The sequence below is a fragment of the Camelus ferus genome, chromosome 14 (assembly GCF_009834535.1).
Source record: "Camelus ferus isolate YT-003-E chromosome 14, BCGSAC_Cfer_1.0, whole genome shotgun sequence".
NCBI lineage: Eukaryota > Metazoa > Chordata > Mammalia > Artiodactyla > Camelidae > Camelus > Camelus ferus.
In genome coordinates, this window is record NC_045709.1 from 34,600,533 (window position 1) to 34,623,315 (window position 22,783).

General features: G+C 42.6%; 1 protein-coding gene across 8 annotated transcripts in view; it reads left to right on the forward strand.

Annotated features, from left to right (window-relative positions):
* The window catches only part of DOCK9 (dedicator of cytokinesis 9), a 256,298-nt gene that overhangs the window by 71,014 nt on the left and 162,501 nt on the right, over positions 1-22,783 (forward strand). The window lies entirely within an intron of this gene.

Sequence of the window (22,783 nt, forward strand, 5' to 3'; positions counted from 1 at the left end):
CAGGGACTCCTAGCTCACCTTTGGGACAGAGTCAAGGAGGGCTTCTGGAGGAGGTGATGTCTAACCTGAGTTTTGAAGGAGGAGAAGTTAACCAGCTGAAAGGATTGGAGAAGGACATTTCTGCAGAAAGAGTATAGCTCCAGGGAGGGAGAGCTGAGACCTCCTTGGAGCTGCTCTAATACTATAAGGCTGGAGGGGGCTTACTGGGCTGGAGGACAGTGGTGGAGGGACAGTGGTGACCAGTGAGGCTGGGGAGGTAAGCAGGGGCCAGATCATGGTGGGTCTTTTGGAACTTTATTCCTTCCAGTTTTGAAGGGGAGCCATTTACTGAGGGTTTTAGAGAAGGAAAGACATGGTCAGACTGACGTTTTAGAAGATCTTTTATACTGTAGAGATGATGGATTGGAGAAAGCGGGGTCTGAAGACGGTAACACTAGTGAAGGAGGTCTCTGCGGCAGGATGATGGGTGAGGGTGACTTAGTTAAGGTAGGCGGTGGTGGAGATGGAGGGAAGCAGCTGGTTTTACAAGAGACTTAAATGAGAGAGGAAGGAGTCAGGAATGTTCAAATGTCTGCCTTGGGCACCTCCAGGGTGCCATCTACAGAGCTGGGGAACAGCTCATGTTGAAGGAATGAGTCTTGGGGTGGGGGGTGGAATGGAGAGGAGGATTTCATTGTGAAACATCCAGAGTTTGATGTCAGGCACATTAAAGTGGAGGTGTCTGTACCTCTGTGGGCCATGACTGTTGGGGCTGTAGTTAGGATTGTGCATCCCATCTTGGTAAGGAAGGTATGGGAGTGGATGACTCCAGGTGGGAGTGCTCAGAGTACCAAGAGCCAAGGCCCTGGGAAGGGCACAGGAAAAGGAGTTGAAATAGCTGTCCCCAGTTGAGAGGTCAGGGAGGTCGAGGATAGCGAGGTTTGCATTTGAAATGGAGTTATAGCCCCCGAAGTACTCAGAGCTTGAAGAACTTTGCCTGCATGTGTTTAAGCCTCTCCCTCTAGTGCCCCAACAGAGTTATCTCTACTATTCATAGAAACATTTAACCAGGTATGTACACAGTATCCTTCTTGCACAACAGACTTTCAAGGTGAGTATCCCCACTGCCCTTTAGAAGGGGCCCTGGGTGGAGTGGGGAAATAACTGATCACTGAATAAAGCCATCCTCCCCCTCTTTCTTCTTCCCTCTCCCTCTATCAGAGTAGCTGACATTTACTGAGTGTTCCCCAGTTATTGAGCACTGTTCTAAGCTCTTTATGTCTATTTACTCATTTAATCCTTATGACAACCCAGTGAGGTGGTCTTGTTACCTCTATTTTATAGATGGGGAGACCGAACGAAGGAACGAAGAGGAAGGTGAATATTGTGTAAAATCATATAAGTAGTGAGTAACACAGCTGGGATTCAGACCAGTCATTTAGTTCCAGAACCCTGTGCTTTAACATTGTGAAGTAGGGTCTCACCTTTTGGTACAGCAAACGTAAATATTCAGACGAAGTCAAGTTGGGGTGTGGAAAAGTACTCAGAAATGAATGAACCCCATGATAGCGAGTAAGAAGAGTGAGAAAAAAGATGAGAGACAGAGATGGACAGGGAGCCGGGTCTGGCTTGGGAGATTAGAGTAAACATCAGTAGAAAACAACTGGCGAATTCCACAAGAGGTCGCAGGGTGGTGTGGACCAGCTGACCAGGGGCGACTAGGAAGGATGGAAGAGAAGGTGGCATTTCAAGGGGTTTTTGAAGGATAAACATAAACCCTGAAACGGTTTAGAGTGTGGATGTGGGTGGGGAGGACCCGTAGCCAAGGGGACTGCGTGTTCAGGGGTGTGCAGGGAATTCAGAACTGGATGACCAGTCTGTGAAGAGCTGCCTTGTGTGCTGAGCAGCCAGTGTTCCAGTCTGGAGGCCCTGGGCCCTGGGGTGGTTTAGACCATCCTTCTCATGTCACAGTGGGGTTCAGAATTAGAAAGGAAGAGACTAGAGGCAAGGGGACCAGGGGTGAAAGCTCTGAGCCCCTAGAAAAACCCTCTGATGGAGGGGATGGAGGGAAAGGGTCAGACCGGAGGGATTTTTTTTTTTTTTTTTTTTTTTTTTGGAGCTAGAATTAACCAACTGTTGCATTCTGGAAATGGATGAGAGAACACGAAATAACAGTGCCCAGGCTTCTGACTTGGGAGGTGGTGATGCCACAAAATAAATGCAGACACAGAAGCGGGGGTAGTGTTAAGCACAGCTGGCGGAAAGCAGAGGAGGAGGAGAGGAGCGGGTCCTGAGTTCAATGTTAGTCTTGCCGTGTTCAAGTGCCCATGGAACCTGCAGGTCAGGGACAGATCCAGCTTGTGTAGGGCCTGAAGCTCCTACAATTCTGAGCCCTCTTTAAGAAAACTAAGAGAAAATTTAAAGATCAAGTTAGCACAGGGCCTTGGGAGGGGCCCCTGCCATGGGCAGGTTCTGGAGTGTGAGCATCAGTGACTTGCGGTGAATCTGCTCCTGCCTCATGCCTAATGCCCAGACTCCCAGAGGGCCTTTTCCCTCTCTGGGGTCCCCTGCTGTGTCTTCCTGCATGTCGGATTCCTCCCTCTGAGATGTTGGCTGGTCATCATCTTGTTTAGACTGTTAGAGCTAATTAAAGTTAACACAGGGTTACCTTAATGCGGTGTCTAGGAAGGCCTGTGCTGTGCCTTCTGACTCTTCAGTGGAAAAGGTCCCTGCTCCACTGTCTCCCTAACACACGAGTGAAACTGAAACAAAAATCCCAAAGGGTTTACATGGGATTATGGTTTGGTTTATTATTGCTACGCATGAGCAACAGAGCATGACAGTGTGAAAGTATATTCTATTTAGATTATCAGAAGGAATTGGTGCCCATGTGTACAGTGAACTTCAAAAAACACTTCAGCTTTTCCTGTTAAGAAAGAATTTTGGGGAGCTATTTTACCTAAAGCCTTTTAGAATAAAGGCTTTTAAACCAGTTTTATTTAACAAACAAAACTTCCTAACAGAAATGAAAAATGGTTTCCTGATAGCCAACAAATGTAAAGCAGCACATTTAGGTAGTTATCCCAATAATATGTGCAAAGTGAGTTCTGTAGCAGGAAGAAGGGCATGGAGGAAGGAACCCTAGAATTATTGTTTAGTCTGTGTCTTTGATACTTCAATGAGAAGCCTTTCCTTGCGGGGAAATGATTGATGACACTGCCAAGGACGAGATTGCATTTGGGTAAAATGGCCTCTCTCTTCCTGCTGCGCCTTAGCCTTTGGAACCCCCACTACATTGTCCCATCCTCTGGGCAGCCACCTGTCCCATGGGTGCCACCTGCCACCTGGGTGCTGCAGAATTCTACCCCCACTCCCCTTTTCACTGTCAGTGTCTGCGTGTGAATGATCTCAGCTAGATGTTAGGCTCTTATCTGATTAAAACATTCACACCATGGTATAAATAGCTTACAGAATTGTATCTGTCAAAGGGTATTTGCACTTTAGAGGGGAGTTGATAGCGCTGCAGATTATGGAAGATTTTGGAGCAGTCTGTCATTAAATTGCATTCATTTCCAAACTGCAGAATGAATGGAGTTTGTATGCCAGCGAGTCTCTGTGTGTGTTTGGATTTTTCTTTAGATTATAGGAAGAGAATATTTTTACCTTATTTTTCTTTCTTTTTTTCTTCTTTTTCCTCCAGGTTGGCAATGGTTTTCTGTGTATGGTTATCTAGTGATTATCTAGTGCAGACTTCAAATGTGTACTTTGGGAGGGCATGAGATTTTAATGGTGGCCTTCTCTGATGGGTCTTGCCACCTGTAAGGTTCCAAGCTCCCAGAAATATGAACTTGGGAATCTAGCACCTTGCTTGAAAAGGTTGGCTCCTGCTCTTGTGAACTGAAAATATGTGCAAATTGCATCACCAGGCCTAAAATCCTGGGGCCTTGTAAAGAAAGGGCACTGAGATGTTGCTTTCTCATTCAAATCCATGACGTGCTGCTGTTCCTCAGTGCTTAGAACCAAGTGCTGTATCTTAAGAAGGACCTAACAGAACAGGAGAAAATCCATAGGACTGACTATTAAAAGGACCGGTGCATACTTATAACTTAAAGTTGGTGGGTAAGAGTCCCTTCTATGCATGTTTTCTCCCAGAGCCTTCAGTCAGACCAGATCATCCTGCATTTTAAATCTGACTTGGGGGGGACGAGTAGGGTAGGGTATTGAAGGCAAGCAGAACTCTTGAATGTTTTAGCCACTCCTGAAAAGTGGACATCATTGTCTGATTTTTGGTTTCCCTTTTGCACTGACTGGAGTCGGGTTTCACCAGGTCTTCTTCGCCAGATTAATAAATGAGGGCACATCAGTGGTTTCTGGGAACTTGGATGCAGGAGAGCTGATGCTGAATTTCTGTTTTTACTTTTCACCCTTAGAATTCAGCCACCTTTTAGGATAGGCTGTTGTGTTACAGAAAGATGCAGGCGGCTGTCCAAATCCTACTCTCTTGTGACCGGTGTTGTAAAACAAGTGGAAACTCTGATAGTTTCTGCAGATGCATGTTTATCTGAAAAATGCTGGGCACTGTCCAAAGGGAAAACAGGCAGTAATGGTCTCAATTTTAAAAACAACCTCTCGCTGTACCAAAACTCTAAGACCTTTTTCATTTTTATAATTTCTAGTTTCCCTCTGTTCAGAAACAAACATTTTTAAAAAAATCATGAAGATAAGTTTTCGGACTGCTTTGTTGTCTGTGCTGCAACCCCAGACATGTAGGACTTGGCTGGAAGCAGGCAGTTAAGAGACTTCAGGAGAAGGCCAGATGATCTTGAAAGAAGCAAGAGAGTTCATCATTTAAGAATTCCTTCTGTTGGGAAATGAATTTTTAAAAAACTTTTAAACTATTTTTGCTTTTCTTATTAAAAAAGAGTTGTTTCGTGATCCTTTCCTGGGCCATCTTCCAGCGTGCGTGTGTGTGTGTGTGCGCGCACACGCATGTGTGTTCATAAGTTGCTCTTATGAACCTTGTTCTGGGCCACATACCCAACCCTCTAAGCCTGTGAACAACAAGATTAATGAGTTGAAAAGGCTGTTGAAAGAACTCAGAGAATTGCCGCACTAGGTTTGAAAGAATACTTAGGTCATTTACTTCCAAAATACACAATGTATGGCCTTCAGTGCCAAAGTCTTGAATGTGGGTTTGGGTTAGGTCTTTTTATCACAAAAGTAAAAGCAGGGGTTGATCCATATCTTTGACTTCCTGTCCACCCTGTTGTCTGTGGTTAAGTAATTTACATAACAGAACTGATTCTAAGCTGGCTCCCTCTTTCCCCTCTTCCTCTCCCCCACCCCCACCCCCAGGGACCTGGTGGCTGTTTTCCTCCACTAGCCATCACTGTACATTTGGGATTGAAAACTCATTTAGAAGAGAGCCCTAAAGATGAACCTGGTTGCTCAGATCCCTAGGCCTTGGAGTGTCCACCACGATGGATGGTCTGCCCCTACTCCTCTCTCCATTACTATTTTGGAAGTAATGGAGGACACTCTGAATGCACTAGAAGAGTTTGTGTGCCTAGAGTTTATGCAGCTGGAGTATTAGCAACTGTGCAACCTCCCTTGAAAGGATGTTACTCTTATTGTATCAGGTTGGAGATAGACTGGGAAAATCTCAGCTGTGTGGGGAGTTCTGGAGGTTGGTCCAGAAGAAGAGGGTGCTGACTAGGATATGTTCCCTAAACCACAAGTTTTTTTTCAAATGTCATGAGTCTTACCAAGTCTCTTGGGTTGGAAACTTGTGAAGTATTTTGGCAGCTTGGCGTAGGACTCTGCCGGCGTGATTCAGATAGGAACCAAGGCTGGGTGTGCTGTAAGTTCACTTGAGGTTCAGAAGGGCTTATCCCATTGGAGACAGGCGTTTTCCGTTTTTCCGTCTGCCTGGGCACATGATCAACCCTTAATTGAGACCAGAGGGTAAGCACAATAAGAACCACGACCGTGGGGTGGTTTCTACTTTCAGGGGCTTCCATTTCATTTAGTGAGATGAGATGTGTACATGGAGATGCGTGGGTGCCCTTGACCTCGCCACAACCTGTGTGGCTTTTGTCTGTGACATGTCACCTCGCCCCTGCCCTACAGCTCCATCATACACCAGGGCCCCACGTTAGCTGTTCTTGGCTATGACTCACTCTCAGAGGGCCAACCAAGTGCCAGGGAGATGTGGAGAAGGATGTTGGGTTGGGTGCTGTGGTGGAACTTTCATCACCATCCTGGGATGTTCCTGGGGTTTGCAGCCCATCTTGGAAAAGCAGACCAGCCTCTGCCTCACAGTCCGAGAAACTCCTCAGGGCTTTAGCAAAGAGGATTCTGGAGACTTCACAGGGATTTGTCAGCAGAGGGTGGGCTGGGCCAGTACCACACCTGGGAAGAGCCCTCTCTCTACCCAGCTGTGAGGTTGCAAAGTGGCGTGCTTCCCAACTGTTCTCCCAAGATCCCACGTGGAAGTGTCTTCTATTTAACAAAGATGCACAAAATCAGGGGACATCTGGATTATCGTTGGCTACCCCAGGACCTACTGTCTCGCCCTAATGAGTTGTGACTCGGCAGTGCACAGAGACAGGGAGAGTGAATTCTCAGGAAGAAACGGTGGAGGCTGAGCACTGCAAACCCTGGAAAATCATCTGAGGACAGAGAGGTGGGCTCTGTGGATGGAGGGTGGGAGGAAGTGTGGAGAGAATGCCGAAGGATGGCAGGAGAGTGGGTGGTTTTGAAGACCAACTTCTTTCACGTTGTTATCGACCTGCTTTTATTCCACGTGTGGCGAATAAGAACCTAGTGGTCAACCAGGAGATATGTTATCAAAGCCCTTGAGAGAGGTCCTCTTTGCAGAGTGTTTTAGGCAAAGCAACTCTGAGGGTTCAGCTTGACTGAAGTTAAACACAAGGTTTAATTTAGAAGTTTGAGCCAAATTTTTGAGTTCTTTTTTTATCCCGAGTTTTCACATTGTTCCTGTTTGAGGGTGGGGAGGAAACAAGAGGAAAGTGTGGAGTCATCTCTGCAGGGCCTGAGCAAAGCGATTTCACTGCCTGTTCCCTGCAGTCACAGAGATGCATGGCCCCTCAGGCAGCAGGGGCCAGAGCCCCACTGAGCAGGTGTGTTCTAGAGTGAGTGCCCCGTGCAGGCCTCTTTCCTGTTCAGAGGTTGTGGGAAGGGGAACATACATCTTTTCTTGTTTTCTTTCTGTTAAGTCAGCTGCAAAGTGAGTACAGATCGGGCTTAGCACAGATGGAGTTTCTTCTTTTTTTGTGAAATGCTTGTGCTGTCTGCTTTACCACTGGCAGAACAACTTAATTTCAAATTAGTATTATAATAAAACATAAGCAAAGACTCACATAGGAAATTAGGCAGTGTGGTCATGGTCATTCTTCTGTAACCCACAGCCCGTGACCAGTGTGGACAGACCTTGGCCAGGTTGCTTAACTTCCCTGAGCTAACCTTCCTCTTGTGTAAAGAAAGGTTTGGATTAGACTGTCTCTTCAAGGTCAGAAATTCTTTGATTTTAAAATTGATTATTGGAATATATGTAGATCATTAGGGAACTACAAAGCACAGTCCAGCGAGAGTATAGGATGTAAATATATGAAAAATTAAATGACTGTGGAATGTTAGTCTTAATTTTAGCTCAGGATGCCTCTAGAAGGTGTAAGTCAGCTAATGGTGAATTGCTGTTAGTACTCAGGACCTGGAAAAAGGTGTGTGACCACTGTCCTATTTGGGTTGGTTTGTACCTTGGAAATAGTGTGGATGAGGTGGGTTTGTGGTAGTTACTAGTAGCACCTGTGTTATTCAGGGCCAGCATCTTCCTGGATGATGTCATACAATTTCATTGTTTTAGCCACCACCTGCCTACATGTGGTCTCCCAGCATATCTGCATCTGAAGCTCTGTTCTCATCTCCATGCATGTGTGGCCACATGTCATTTTCTGTTTAAAACCCTCTGATGGCTTCTCATGTAGCTCAGGCAATCTTTAATACACCTGTCAGCGTGATCTGTACTCTGCTTACCCCACCGGGCTCAGCATGTACTACTCTCCTCTGGACCACTGCTCTGAAACTGCGTGGGCCATCTTTCACCTCCAGTTGGTGGTAACTATCCACCCATCATTGTGTCATACGAAAAGGTCTCCCAGGATGAGACCACTCAGGGTTGTGGGCTTCTGTATTCTTGTCAGGTTCCAAAAGCAGGAGTACTGTCAGCAGCATATGATTTCACCCTTTCAGGCATCTGAGCTCAGGACCAGCCAGATGGAAGAGATGTTCCGGGTGAGGTACTGGGAAAGGGCACAGAGCTTCCCTATACTCTCCAATCTCGCCACTCCCCAAACGTCCACATTTTCACCAACCCAGAAATTCCCTTTATTCTACTTTAAGAGCCAACTCAAACCCGCCTTTGCAAGACGTTAGGTGATCAGCCATCAAGCCCTGTGAGCATTTGATTACTTTCCTCTTCGGTGCCCAAATGCTGGTCCTCAGACTATTCAAAGCCTTTTCTGATGTGTGTGTAAATGAGAAAAATAAAGGAAATGAAGTGCGTTCCTAAAAATTTAAAGGATTTTAGGGAAAAAAATCTAAGTTTGCCATCCTTAGTTTCAAGTATGTTTGTATGTGTGTGTTTTTATAGCCTTTCTTTATGAAACAGTGGTAGTGATTAATGTTATTTGGATTTTTTTTTTAATTTGGATTTTGTATTTTCGTATTATTGCTTGGCAAAATAAATGTTGGAAACCAATGACAGTGCCCTGATAAAAAGAAATTGATAATATATGTGAAACTTCTTTGACAAAGTGGTGTGAATGAAGAATATCAAAAGGTATCTTCCTCTGTTGCAGCTTGTTGACATTGAGTTTATATTGCCGAAAGTAATACCATAATTTTTCTTTAAGGTCAAACTAGTTTACTCCTTGAATTTTTGACATAAGCAAATTCCATGTATTAGTAATCTAATTCTAAGTGAGAGAAAACATTTAATAAACTGTTTTATAACAAACTATTTCTAATCACTTTCCCCATTTGAAATGATCACAAAGGGACCATTAGGTCACAAAGGGACCTTTTCTGCATTGAGCAAAGAGTATATTTGGCTCAAGCAGAGCTCTTTCTCCTTGCGCTGTTGGAAAGAAAAACACTTCTAAAATCTTTTCCCCCGGCATTCATTTGGATACAGCACAAACAGCATGCCTGTTTCAGCATCTTGCACCTAGATATCTTTTTTTTTCACCATTTAATTGCTTTGTTGCCTACATGTGTAAACACTTGTGGGGAGTGGAAATTTGGTATAGTCATAAATTGGGCTGTGATTTTGTAGACTATTGTTAACAGTGATTTTTGAGGCTACCTATCCCACTGCCATATTTTACCGCTACTCAGAGGGCACTCACATCTGGCTTTTAATCCAGTTGGCTGAGTTGGGAACTGGCTTTTGTTGTTGTTGTTTATTTTTTTAGTGTGTCCTGAATAGTGGGAAGGAGGGCACTCAGGACTGTACTGCTGTGAAGATTCCTAGTGAAGTCGTGTTCCTCATGGTCCCTGCCTTCCTTAACCCATCACAAACCCATCTGTCTTCCATCACGGTGTTTGTCAGTTCTAGTTGCTTCTTTCCAAGACAGTTAGCCATTTGTATCTCACTAGGTTGGTAGCAGGTTGGTTAAAATAATAGACACTCTTTGCATGTGAGTTATATACCTTTTGCTAGAAACAATTTCTAAAAAATTTCCACATCTCATCTCCCAAAGATTTCTGTGAAGTACATTGAAGGCAAATGTTACTCTGCTTATAGCACAAACACAGCAGTTATATGGCAGTTAAATCATTTCTCAGGTCACATAACAAGATTATAATGAAGGGGTGGTTGCTCCAAGAAGTATGATTTTGGAGTTTCACACTTGTCCATAATGGATAAATTACCATACTCTACCCATCATTTCCCCAGGAATTTTGCAGGTAATTAAGGATTAGCAGATAATTCATTTTTACTTAGAATAATTATTTTTATTGCTGCATATGCTGTGGAAAGGAAAACTCTGCTTTAGAGTTCTCATTGAGAAGGCAGAATTCAAACTCCTGACTGCTGAATACAAGCGTCCACTTTTCTAGCTTTTTCTTCCCCTTTTCCTTTCCCAGAACCTGTGATGTTTCTTCACTGAAAGTCTAGCTGCTCCCCAAACACACCATGCACTTCCAAGCCTCCAAACCTTTCTGTGTATGTAGTTTCTTTTGTCTTGAATGTCTTTTGTTCTGTTCACTGCTTGACAAAATCTTGCTCATCCTTTAAAGACGTTGGTTTTTCCAGATGCGTTGCCTAGACTAGCAGCATCAGCACACCTGGGAGCTCTTTAGAGATGCAGATTCTCTCTGGCATTCCAGACCTTCTGCAGTGGAGGATTGGGGGAAGGGAGACTGATAGCAGCTCAGAGGAGGGACTTGGGAGAGACCCTGTGCCCTTAGAGGGCCAGCATTCTTGCCCGGACCTCCCTCCCTAGCTGGACCGTCCCAGAGAGGGTTAGAAGAGGGTCCAGCAGTCTGTGTTTTAACAGGCTCTCTGAGTGATTCAGATATGATGGAGTTCGGGAACCACCATGTTCAGGTACCTTTCACATGGCACCTTGTCTCTGAAGCTTATCCTGAGGATTCTGGAGCAGGTAGTCACCTCTCACTTTGAGGCACTTTTTCTTACTGTGTTCATTAGTCAGGGTAGGCTAACTGCTGTAACCAAATGGCAGTAGCTTAACGCTGTGTTTATTTCTCACTTGTGACAAGATCTCGTTGGGTGTACATCAGGAGGTCTTCCATGTGATGATTCAAGAATCTAGTTTCCTTACATCCATGGCTTCTCCCTTTCTGGGGCCTCCTCTGAGCTGCCTGGGGAGTCTCTGCTTTCACGGGGCCCCACAAAGAGTGAGAGATAGAGAGAGAGCGCGAGCGAGCGAGCGTGTGTGCGCACGCGAGCGAGCAGGAGCAAGCTGGGATGATTGGGCACCATGTTTTACAACTGCACCCAGACTTTGCTACTTCTCTTTTCTTACATTCCTTTGGCCAGAGTACAATCACATAGTTTCAACCTAACTGCCAAGGAAACTGGAAAATGTGGTCTTTCTGTCTGCCTAGGAAGAAGAAACAGGAGATTGGGGAGCATCTAGCCCAGCTCTGTCCAGTAACAGTACAATTCCAGCCATATGTATTATGCAAACATTTTCTAGTAGCTGCATTAAAAAAAAGTAAAAGGAAATAGGTGAAATAAATTTTAATAGTACATTTTATTTAATTCAGTATATTCAAAGTATTATTCAGCACATAATGAAAAAAATTATGAATATTTTCCTTTTTTTTTATCCCAAGCCTTTGAAATCCATTGTGTATTTACTGTATTATAGAACTTATCTCAATTTGACCAACCAAATGTCAAGTGTTCAGTAGTCCTATGTGGCTAGTGGCCACCACGGTGGACATCTCAGGTCCAGCCAGCCCCTGCCATGCTTGATACTGAAGTTACTTGCTTGTATCCCTGCATCTTCCTCCCCTACTGTTCCTCTGTGTTCCTCACCTGTCAGTCCTTGCACAGTGCCCTGTGGTTAAGAAATGCTTGTGAGTGATGGAGCAGGCAAGAGAGTTAATGCATGAATCAACTAATCATGAATGGATTAATGAGTAAATATGGGAGAGCATTCCTCTTGGCTCTTTTAACTACTCTAACGAAAAGTTCCTAAGACGTTCTCTTTTGTGATAAGTGCTAGTTGGCACAGTATGACAAAATGAATGTCACAGTGGAAGAATAAACTAAGCCCAGTTAGCTGTGGCGTTAATCCGTGTATCACTGAATTGCAGAAAGTCTGAGCTGAAAAGAATTTGACCATCGCATAGTTTGGTGTCCTTATTTGATGAGCATGGGTCCCTGAGACAAGTGGAGACTTGGAGGTGGCACATCAGCTCTAGGGAGCCAGCTCTGCTGACAATTTTGGTTGATTTAACTCTATTGTAATAAATCTGAAGCCCTGTTACTCCCGCTACCCCAATTAATGAACACATATAGTATATGCTGCGGTTATTTCAAAATGAGATGTTAGGGAAAGTGTTAACATAGTCTCAATTTTAAAATGTTGCCAAACAATTTTTTTTGCTTGTTTCACTCCTTTTCTTTAAGTCTTAAATTAGGGGCCAGTAAAGCTTGTGAAAGTTTTATCAGGCCAATGTACACATCTGAGTAAGAGATTGTATTTGAAAGGAAAGTAGTAGTGCATTGAGACTGTGATATTGGATTAGGGATATTTTTTTCTATACTGGCCTGATTGAGGTGTGGAGGATGCATATGGAGGATGTCACTTTGGCATCTTATTCCTCTCATGGCAGGAAGAAAGGAAATCCTTAGAAATGCGTGTTGCCTTTCTCTAAACAGATTGCTTCATTGCTTTTGGTTAGCTACCATAATGGTCACAAAATTGAACTTGAATGAGAGCTTGTAACTCACCTGGCAAACAAGATGTTTATGAAGGGATTCTGGGCAACAAAACCCTAGGGCTGGTTTTGTTCTACATTCTCTTCAGGAAAGTACACCACTAAGCACCTGTCTCACTGTGTGATCATGCCATTAAAATAATTTGAGAGATGTGTGAAGCTTGTACTGCTCCTTTCTCATTGGCTTGGAATTGAAAGGCATTTTATCTGGGCAGGGGTTGGGAAGGAAGGTAGCAAGGAAGGTGGGTGTGAAGGGTGATCCTGGTGGAAGAGCCCACCTACAGAGTTGTGCTTTCCCAGAGAGTCCAGCTAAATGGAAATGATCAATCACTAGTGAGTTGAAACCGATCAATCACTAGTGAGTTGAAACCTGCCGTGGCGTTTCAATAAGGCCAAGGCGTGTGTCTAATGCCTGGAGGACAGTAAACTTTTTGGCCTCATCCCCACCCCACCCTCTGCTTTCAGCAACATACCATCATCTGTATCATACCTGTAAGAGATATATCTGGGAACCCATCCATGTTTCCTTGTATGGGGTCTGGGCTTAAACATCGTGGGTGTTCCTCCTGTATCTTTTATGTTATTAAATTAAGATCGGTGCTTCTCAGACATAGGTGAAAGCCTGCAGCATAGGTGTCACCTGGGGGAGCTGTGAAAAATACAGATTCCTAGGTCTCAGCTCAAGACTCCCAATTTGGAAGTTCTGGGTGGGGTCCTGGATCTATATAATGCAGAGGCGAGCAGGCATTTGACAGCTTAAGATCAGAAGGTGGTAGGGGAACATTCCAGACCCATGGACAGCATTTCTGGGAGCACGGAGGAGGGCGTGAGGAGCAACACAGGTCCATGTTCTTTGTGCATGAGATTTGAGGCATAGGGTGCTGAGGAGGGCAGGGAGACTGCAGTGAGTCTGTGTGCTGTGCCAGCCCTGCAGGCTGTGACATGAAGGGTTGTCACAGGTTTGCATGTGGGGAGACTGCCCTGCCCTGGGAGCCAGGTCTCCAGGTTATTCTGTTTGTTCCTTCCTTCCTTCCTTCCTTCCTTTGGGGGATTAAAATGAGAGGAAATGCTTTGCTCTCATATTTCCGTCTTCCGTCACTCTGTTCCATGTTTTGGACCATTAAGAGGTTTCACCTATGAGTGAACAATAAAATAAAAGAGGTTTCAATAGAGTGAGGTTTTGGTCCTTTACCCAAATTGCGCTGTATTCACTTAATCTTCTAAGGTATAAGAACTTATGTTGCATTTGAGTTTTAAATCTTTTCAGTTGTGGGTAATATCTGAAGATCTGGTTGGTCACTTGTGGGCCAGTTTTCAAATAGATGTTGGTTTTATCTTTATGGCCAAGGCAAATGAAAATGAACCTTTATTAATCTGATTAAGGTGTTTTGCCACATAGCAGCCCTGTGACCTCGGACTAATTCCCTAACTTCCGTGCCGTGGTTTCCTCATCTGTAACATAGATGGTGGGGGAATAACGCACTGCTTCTCACCATGTCAGCCGTATTGGAGCCTGAGGCAAAAAGAAAAAATGTCAGTAGTACTGATCTTATCTTTATTTCAAGTTTTGATTTGTTTACCATGACTTTTTTTGGGGATATTAACTTTGATTTTATTTGAGTACTTCATTAAATTTTATTTATCTTGATTACTGAGGTTTCAGCACTATCTTAAATTCTATTCCTCAATTGACTGTCTTACTTAACTCATCCCAGCCCTGGCCATGGAGGAAGTATCGTATATGCATTAGCTGCTTTCTAGATATAATTTTTTAAGAATTCCCGAATAGTAATAAATGGCTTTAGAAGTTTCAAAAAATGTGTTTAGTTTAAAATAATTCATGCTTATGAAGGGAAATCTAGAAAGTATAGCTAAGTAGAAAATAGGGAAAATAAAAGCCTTTGTTCCATACTTCAGATACATCCACTATTAACAATTAAATTTCAGTTTTCATTTCTTGTTATTGCCTATTCTTATATTTTCAAGCCTAGAAAACTCTCCAGTATTTTTTGTATTTTTGGCTTCCTTAAGGAGATACATGTTTGAAAAGGAGGTAAAATTATGTTTGAAATGAACTTTAAAATATTCCGATCTACTTAATTACTAGCTTTCAGATTAATTTTGAAACAGCTCCAAAGCACAGTAACAGTGTGGACTTAGGGTAAAAGTTTTTTAATTTATAAGAACACCGATTTCTGTAAACATACCTCCTTCTAGTGTTATTATTGGTAAGGGTTACATTGAACTGAATTAAACGAGAATGTATGTCAAGTGCTGAGCACATAGTAGGGACTTGGGGATGTTTTCCTTGCCCACCTCTGCCAGACCCCAAGCCACTCTCTTCCTTTTCCTCTCCGTTCTGTGTGAAATTCCTGTGACAGTTACTTAAACAAATAAATAAATATTGACTTCTGGATTTAGGTCTTGGCGAAGCACTAATGGATGTGTGTGCCTAGAGAGTTACTAAATGCTTCATGTAACATTGGAGCCTCGTTTACTTTGTATTTATTTAACCTGCTGTTTTTGGATGGACAGAGGGACTTCAAGACCTGGCCCCTTTTTGTGGAAAGTCCAGTGGAATATTCATAGCCCCTGGTGCTCTGCTTTTCAGAGCTTGATTAGACATTGCCTTCTCTCTTTTAACCACACTTTGTGGAAGTTTTTTCCCTTGTGTGGGCAAGAAAAGCTGAAGCCCATTGTGTTGCACATGTCATACTTTAGAAACGTAACAGAAGTAACTCTGGACTGTTCAGCAACTCCATCACCACCACCACCGTGTGGGTGTTGATTGGCAGTGAAGAGAAGGGAAGCTCTGTTGGCCCCCCTTCCGTGACATTTGGCCTTCCCCCACCTACCTTGTTTGTACCTCCCTCCACCTCTGATCACCATTACTTGTAGCTTATCTGTGAAAAATTCATTTAGTTTAGTTATGTATTTTTATAAGCACTCTAGGGGAAAGTTTGACTGGTCAGGATGTGTTGTCCAGGAATAACGTTTAAATCCCCTAAAGCTGTCAGCTTTGTTTTCTATTCCTTGTCAGTCTCTTAATTTCACAAAGGAAATCAGTCACAATGAGCTTGGAAGAAGTGGAAGGCCCTCACTGAGGTAGCAGGATGGGAAAGGATATATCATCTTTGCCGCTATGAGTTTATCTTATGGAAGGGACATAATCTAACGCTTTTTAAAAGAGGGGACTTCCCAGTTATTGTTAGGGAACTGGTATTATTATAAATTATCATTGTCTTTTAAATGCAAGCTTAATTTAGCTGAAAGTGCTAGGGGGAGACTCCAGACCCTCTTTGCCAAGTTTCCTCATGCAGGGTCTGCCCCTTGCTGCCTGGGGGTGATTTCCTTTTTGCAGAAGTAGGTGTGCAGTGTTGGCTGGACTGGTTCTCCCCCCCCCCCCACCATGTCAGGGGGCTGATGGCTATGAACTGTGACACTTGGGAGTGATCAGAGCCATGTGACCTTTTCCAGCTTGTCCCACTTCTGTTGTCTGTACATCAAGATGGTCCCCTGGTTTCGCACCTTATAAACACTAATGAAAATTAAATTAACGTACACAAAGACTTCATAAAACCTCAGTTTGGAGGGTGTTTATTTGCATTTTTCGTTAAATTGTTTTGAGAGATGGATATGGGGAGAAGTGAAAGAATGGACATTTTTGTCTTCCATTTACAACTAATAAGGCATTTGAAAGAAAAATGTTAGTGCCTTTGAAAAAAAGCTTTTGTTTTTCTCACCAGGCACATTCTCTGGCCCTTAACATTTGTCAGGTGGTGAGGAGAGTTAAAAAATTCTAACTTCGTGTGAACTCCCTTGATGCTTGGGTTGGTGACAAGTCAAGTCAAGGTGAGGCAGTTTCATCATTTATTCTATAAGCAAACACTTATAGATTGCCTGCTGTGTACACAGTACATAACCATCGCCCCTCCCTGCGCTCCCAGCTGACGAGAGGAGATAAAACTCTCTGGGGTAGCTCCAGTCAAGGTTGAGGCTGCAGCAGGCTGGGCTTTGGTAGCTCAGGCTGCAAGTTTCATTTCCTGAGAAAAATCCCAGGCACATTATGTTTTCCTTGGCTTTGTAAATTTCCATCTCTAAAACAAATCATGGACGCTGCTGGCTGAATGATCATTATTGTGATTAAAATAAACAGTTCACAGAAAATCTGTTGGTGTCCAGAGTGTAAGAGCTCTGTATCCAGACTGAGGGGATTCAAGAACTGTTTTTTGAGCACCTCCCCTGTTTTAGGAGCTGGGAATAGAGAAGTGAGCAAGAGACAAAAATCTGTCTTCATGGAGCTGCTGCTTTTTTTAAATTGGAGTTAGACAGACACTAAACAAATAAGAAAAACAGAGTATAGAATGCCAGATGGTGATGAAGGCTGTGTGAGAATGGAAGCAGGGAAAGGGGTGTCATGGGTGGGGTAGGGCTGTCTTTACTGAGAATCTTCTTGAACATTCGTGGCTGCAGGTTCCTCCGCACAGTGGGACACATCCTTTATCCACCTGGGTCTTGGGAATGAACCGTAGTTAGCTAGGATAATTATGGTGGACATTCTGATCCCTGTTTTCCTGGTAGGGGAACTGGGCCCCCAGAGGGGTGAAGTCCCCCCTAAATTCACACAGCCAGAACCAGAGAGCGGCCTCGAGAAGCAGGAGGACCCTGCCTAGCTTACTCTCCTCATCTGAACACAGAGCCCTCTTTAGGGCCCGTGCCCTCTTTCCTAGCGCGGTGGGCTTACCCTCAGGCTTTGGGGAGGGGGCAGAAGGCCTCTCCGCCCACTTGTTCACCAGTAGAACATCCTGTGGTTCTCGTCCTCTGCCAGCCTCGCAGCTCTGCCCCTGCCCTGCTGGAAATGAATGAATGAATGAATCTCGCACGTTTAGAAATATATTCACCTTTCAGTCTTTGTGGTTTTCTTTTGTGTGTAGTAGGGCAATATGATTTTGAAATGTTTAACATTCCATTGCAGTGGTTTATTTTTCCCCAAATGTCATCAATACAGGAAGTTTTATTAATATTTTAGGTATGTAGAGCTGGAAAGATCTTTTGGTGTAAGTTCTTCATTGTTTTATGAGTGAAGTGTGTGGGACCCAGAGAGATGAAGTGACTTTTCTAATATCACCCAGCAGTTGAGCAGTATAGTGGGGGCTAAAACCTCAATGTAAGCTTTTTCTATGACAATGTCTTGTAATACACCTTATTTGTTTTTTTCTGACTATATAAGTGATGGGTACTTTCAAAGAAAATCTGGAAACAAAACAGTTTAGAGAAAAATAAAATCACTAAGTTTTACATACCAGAAATAATCATCAGTCACATTTTGTTGTATTTTTTTTCAGTCTTATATGTGTGTATAATTGTGGGCATTTCCTCAATGTCTTTAAAAGTTCTCAAAAAAACATAACTTTTATTGGTTCACTTATTTGCCCTGTTTGGAGTTATACTTTGTTGGACTTTGTCTACTGGGCATTGGGCTTCATCTGATGACCCTTTTGCTGACTTGGCCGTCAGTCAGCAAATAAGACTGCAGGTGTTGACACTGCTGATTGCCATCTAATGGTCTGTGTATTCAGCCATTTAAACTGTTTCAGTTGCTTTATCTCTACTTAATTGCATTTGAGCCTGCTAGAGTGAAGAGCTTTGTGTCTTAAAACCTCTGTTGGCTCTCTTGCTCATCTCTCTGGACCTCAGTTTCCTTATTCTGTGAGTGGAGGGTCTTCCCTTGGTCCCTGCTCTAAGAACTAGGTAAACTCTTAGGGCCTCTCCTCAGAAATCACACAAAATTTTGAGTGTAATTTTAGAGGGTTCATGGACCCCCCCCCCCAAGTTCAGCCTTGGATTCTAGGCTAAGAAACACTAGGCTTGATGATAATGTATATTGCATTTCTGTGATTACTTCATTAAATCTCCAATCACAGAAGTAATTGAGGTGAGCATTAGAATTTATATCACAATGTATTTTTCTAATATTAACTCTTTGGGAGTCCCCAAGGGTCTGAGACAGAAACGCTCTCTCTTGTCCCCTCCCACTCACCTCTCCTGCCCCCACATCTGTCCTACCTTTTTGTCACTGCATTCCTCCTCTACTGTAACTGACTATTTAGCACTTTGCCCCCTGCACCTGTTGTCTTGTCCTGTTCTCTGTGTTGCTGCTTCTATGTACCGTATTTTTATTTTCTCAGAAGGACAGATCGTATTCCCAACACTTCTTTTCTTTGGCCAGCAAGCTGACCAAGTACTAATACACTGTGGAAAATTGTCATTTGCTCCCTTTTGTAATTTTTCTTAATAATTTTTACTTGCTGTTTCACGTTTTCCCAGAAAAGAGAAAAGGAATGATTACTTTGGAATACATGTCTAATATGTATTTAAGTCTTTACTCCAAAGCATGTGTGTTTCCAAGTATATCTTTGTCTTAAATGATGTCTAGCAAATTTTACGGAAGAACGTTTTCTTAGCTGGGAGAAAGGAACATTTTAATTTTTAGGAAATGGTCCACTGGTTTTCAGTGTAAGAGCAGTTGAATGCTTCTGCCTTAATTTGGGCCATTAACAAATGAAAATATTTGCATGTTTTTCAACCACCAAATTGCACTTTAGGGCTAAAGATACCCGGTGACACAAAATTGACATAAGTATTCAGTTCAGCCAATATGTTTTGAATGCTTGTAGTACTTCAGACACTGGGGACTCAAGGGTGGTTAAGATACAATCCCTGACCCTATGAATTTACAGTCTCACCGAAGAGTGCAGTGCATACAAACTTAGTGAGAGGTGGACTGTGAAAAGCTCCAGAATGAAGGTAAATAAACGTAGTGCCCCATATGGTATCAGAAGAGGAGCTAATTCATTCTGACGAGGAGGACCCAGGGAGTTTCATAGATAAAGTGGCATTTAAACAGCGTCTTGGGGCTTGTGTCGGTGTCCTCTGGGTGAGAGGGCCCTTCATCCAGCTTCGTACTTTTCAGAATGTGATGGAACTTCATCTTATGGTGTGAGGGGGAAGATAACTTTGGAGTCTAAAGTTAGCCTTCCTTATAGTAAAAATTTACCCTTGAAAAATTCCTTAAATTTCCTGTAAAGTTTTCATGGTTTTGTGTACCCAACCTGCATAATAATTTGTATGTATATTAAAATCTGAGAGCTGAAACCCATGTACAGGAGCACCCATTTCATCTGACCTCTGGAATGTTCCTATTTTCCCCATGGGTTTTGCTCCATTCTGTTTTTAACAGTAAAACTCTATACCCGTAATGCTTGTTAATAGATGTAATTGTTATTGTAAGAGTTAAACTAGTTACTGTGTGAAAGACCTTGAGGTTGCTAGAGTTAGGGGCTTATTAGTAAATGTGGATTTGAATCCAGAGGTCCAATGTATACCTTGTTCGTTTGAAATGTTGTAAAGGAAAACTTGACCACCTCCTTCCTGTCCTTCTAAGATGGCATTTCCTCTTGTGGTTGCTCTGACCAGATGTCATTCTCATGTCCCCAGACATCGATCTCATGAAATCCCTTAGAGAAACCACATCCTACTTGTTGGTTGAGGTTGGGATGTTAAATGCTGTACTGTGTGACTCCCTTTGATGGGCAGACTTCTAAAGTGTTGGTCTGTCTTAAATGAGCAGAATAGAACAAGGACACTTTACGTTGCCTGAGAAGTTAGGTGGCAGGAAAGCTGACAATAGTATCTCCAGTCCTCTAAGTCCTGAGAATGTACTTTTTTTCATAAATTGGACCTACTTGAACGTGATAGACTAGATGAATATCTTGCTCTCAGAATTGCTTTCTTTTATTTGGGATTTAGGTGTAATGCTCAGAGATGGTAGTGGGCAAGCTATGTGAATTTTGCTGCTGCTTTTCCTATAAATGTTGAGAACCTTGTCTACCCATTAAACAGTTCCCTTTTATGCAAATCTCTGTGTGAGAAACTTTTCAAAAGATTTACTTGCCTTACAGCTTGTTATGTTTTCCTTTTGATGATGTGAATTATGGAACTGATTACGTTTGCCATTCTGTCTTGGCTGCTTGGAAGCCCAGAGCCAATTCAAAGATTTTTCTTTGATTACAGAAGAAGTATAAATTCACGGCTGAAGTTTTGAAAAATATAGAAGAACTTTAAGAAGAAGATGCCTGGCTCATGGCATGAACACTGGGGGATCAAGACAACTATTTGAAGCCCTTTGTCACAATCAAGCTGCAGAGGGAAGGGCAGTTGGTTTGAAATTGCTGAAGCACTTTGTAATGTGTTGTAGCAACGCAGTTGGTGAAATTCTCGTTTTAGGTCACATATCCAGAGTCCTGAATTTTGGGGGGAAGGGTATATCTCAAGGGGTAGAGCCCATGCCCAGCACCCAAGAGGTCAGGGGTTCAATCCCCAGTACCTCCTTGAAGTGGAAATCAGTGAAGAAACCTAATTACCTCCCCATCGTAAAAGAAACATTGCAAGCAAAGTCCTAAATTTAAGACTAAGGTTAACTTCTTCAGATTGGAATAACAACAGTAGTTACAATTAAATGAACACCTACTATGTATCAGGCACCATGCTATGCCATTTTTCCCCTTTTACCGTTTCACTGAAATTACCTTGGTTGGATTAAATCCAGATGCTGCCTTTATCTTTTTTTAATTGCTGATCGGTAGCTTTTATGTATTTGTGCCTTTTAGCAGTTGACATTGTTGGAATAGATAGCTGGTTTAGCATAGCATTATAGTGAAAAGTGTGTACACTGGACCCATATTGCCACTGTGCTGTGTGACCTACACATATGTAACCTCTCTGTGCATGTTTCCTCATCTGTAAAATGGGAATAACCATGTTACCTACTTCACAGGGTTGTTATGAAGATTATTAAATTACCCGTGCAGGTCTTGGGACATGGTGATCACTTACAGCGTCCATAAATTAAATAACCTTTTAGTTCCTTCTTGTTACTTACAGAATGTCAGGATATTTTGACCCAATAAGTAGAATAGCATTTTTCTCCTTAAAAGTCTAGAACTTCTAGTGGCTTAATGATGAAGGGGATTTGAGGAAGAACTGGACTTTTTAGAACTTCTCGAGCCATTTCTAAAAGATTTTTGAGTTGTTGGTTATGTTGTACTTTACAGAGGCTCAGTTTATCTGTTTTGTGCTGTGGGTAGCCTCCTCTGATTTATAGAACATTTCTAAGTTTCGATTTGACTGTTACTTCAAATCTGTATTCATGTAACTGAAACTCTGGTTTTTTTCCTAACCTCTTGTAATTTTACAAATATAAGATTTAAAAAATTCATAGATTGTATTATTTCAGAACACAGATTTGGTGAGTTTATATTTACCCTGAAAGATATTACCCAAATTTTAGAAATAAGATTCCTGGTGGTGAGGGACAGAGACTGAGGTGGCCTCCAGAGGCTCTGGTGGAAGAAGGAGGACGTGTTGGGTAGGGTGCAGCTTGGTCTGGAAAGTAGATTTGTACCTGTATTTTATACAGTAGTTTATATGTTTTCCTTGGTAGATACACCTGTACCTGGTGGTACCTGTTGTTGCTATTTGATAGCTCATCATTTACCTATTACTACTGCTACTTCTGTTATTTACTGTTAATAATTTCTCCTTGATTTTAATGAAATAAGCAGAATAACTAATTGGGAGAGGCTCTGCAGCATCCCAGGAAGGGCAGATTAATATTTCATCCCATCTTAATGCTCATTTCCATGTAATTTTTAGTAAATCCCTTAACACTTCTGTTTTGGTTTTTCCTAAAAGATGACTTTAAAATGAATTAAAAATTAATCTACTGTTAATGTGAGGAAATACTAAAAATGGCAGGCTTTTGGGAAAACACATTTTGGGTGCTATCACCACTGAACCTTGGGGTAGTGACCCAGCTACTTTGCTATGCTTTTGTGCAAATCTCTGTTAATTATATGAATCTGTCATTTATAATGTCCATTCATCTTGCCTTCTCAACTTACCCTGACACTCCTGGAAGAGAGAGACACTTACTCTGCCTTATATATTTATATTTTAATCGCCTTGGTACCTAGTACCAGACTCACATCCCTGTTGATGGATTTAATGTAATATTCTGTTTAATAAAAGCATTTACTGTGATATGTGGTATTTCATGAAAACGTTTGATGACCTCGTCTTTTATCTACTATAAAACAGTAGATAAGTTAAGTTTGGCGTGCTGCCGTCTGTCACACAGGGAGAAGCTCTTTCCCTGCACCTGCATGTGTGGAGTGCAGGCAACAGGAACCCCTTGCTGGTTGCCCTTCCCTCTTTTGCTGATCAGCCAAGCATTTGGTGTTTAGCA